The following is a 1087-nucleotide window of genomic DNA, read 5'->3' as shown; positions in this document are numbered from 1 at the left end:
TATGGTACGACAACTTTTCTCGTGCCTATGGTACGACAACTTTTCTCGTGCCTATGGTACAACAACTTTTCGCCGTGCCCCTGGTACACCGCTCAGTAGCACTTTGCCACACAAACTCTCCTCGTACCTATGGTACGACAACTTTTCTCGTGCCTATGGTACAACAACTTTCCTCCGTGCCCCTGGTACGACAGCTTTTCTCGTGCCTATGGTACAACAACTTTTCTCGTGCCTATGGTACAACAACTTTTCGCCGTGCCCCTGGTACACCGCTCAGTAGCACTTTGCCACACACACACTCCTCGTACCTATGGTACGACAACTTTTCTCGTGCCTATGGTACGACAACTTTTCTCGTGCCTATGGTACAACAACTTTTCGCCGTGCCCCTGGTACACCGCTCAGTAGCACTTTGCCACACAAACTCTCCTCGTGCCTATGGTACGACAACTTTTCTCGTGCCTATGGTACAACAACTTTCCTCCGTGCCCCTGGTACGACAGCTTTTCTCGTGCCTATGGTACAACAACTTTTCTCGTGCCTATGGTACAACAACTTTTCGCCGTGCCCCTGGTACACCGCTCAGTAGCACTTTGCCACACACACACTCCTCGTACCTATGGTACGACAACTTTTCTCGTGCCTATGGTACGACAACTTTTCTCGTGCCTATGGTACAACAACTTTTCGCCGTGCCCCTGGTACACCGCTCAGTAGCACTTTGCCACACAAACTCTCCTCGTGCCTATGGTACGACAACTTTTCTCGTGCCTATGGTACAACAACTTTCCTCCGTGCCCCTGGTATGACAGCTTTTCTCGTGCCTGTGGTACAACAACTTTTCTCGTGCCTATGGTACAACAACTTTTCGCCGTGCCCCTGGTACACCGCTCAGTAGCACTTTGCCACACACACACACCACTCGTGCCTATGGTACGACAACTTTTCTCGTGCCTATGGTACGACAACTTTTCTCGTGCCTATGGTACAACAACTTTCCTCCGTGCCCCTGGTATGACAGCTTTTCTCGTGCCTATGGTACAACAACTTTTCTCGTGCCTATGGTACAACAACTTTTCGCCGTGCC

This window comes from Maylandia zebra, linkage group LG6, assembly GCF_041146795.1.
Source record: "Maylandia zebra isolate NMK-2024a linkage group LG6, Mzebra_GT3a, whole genome shotgun sequence".
NCBI lineage: Eukaryota > Metazoa > Chordata > Actinopteri > Cichliformes > Cichlidae > Maylandia > Maylandia zebra.
This window is presented reverse-complemented; position numbering follows the sequence as displayed.